The following is a 441-nucleotide window of genomic DNA, read 5'->3' on the forward strand; positions in this document are numbered from 1 at the left end:
TTTGGTGGATGGGAGGAGGAGGAGGAGGAGGAGGAGTGCAGAGCAAGGGGAGGAGGGATGGCCGACTATAGTGACACCTATAGGAATGGAGGTTTAAGGTGTCTCATGGGTGAAGAAAATCCTTGACACATACGTTCATTAATAGGATACGCTTTGTTCACATTATTAATGTTATCTCACAGGGATGCCATTAGCCAGCTTTCATCAAATGTAGTATTATTTTAATAACTTCAGAGTATTTTTTTTTCCCCCTAAAGGATCCTTTGCCAACATCTAGCTACCACCCATGACATGAATATGATCATGGCAGTGTACCCTTGGCTGTATCTCAGATGACATCAATCATGCCTGAGGACACCAATAAGCTTTATGATCTGAATACTCATTAAGCGTGATGTGACCTAGTATTATGAGCAGTGATATTCACTATGGCTGACTAAT

This window comes from Scatophagus argus, chromosome 9, assembly GCF_020382885.2.
Source record: "Scatophagus argus isolate fScaArg1 chromosome 9, fScaArg1.pri, whole genome shotgun sequence".
Lineage (NCBI taxonomy): Eukaryota > Metazoa > Chordata > Actinopteri > Scatophagidae > Scatophagus > Scatophagus argus.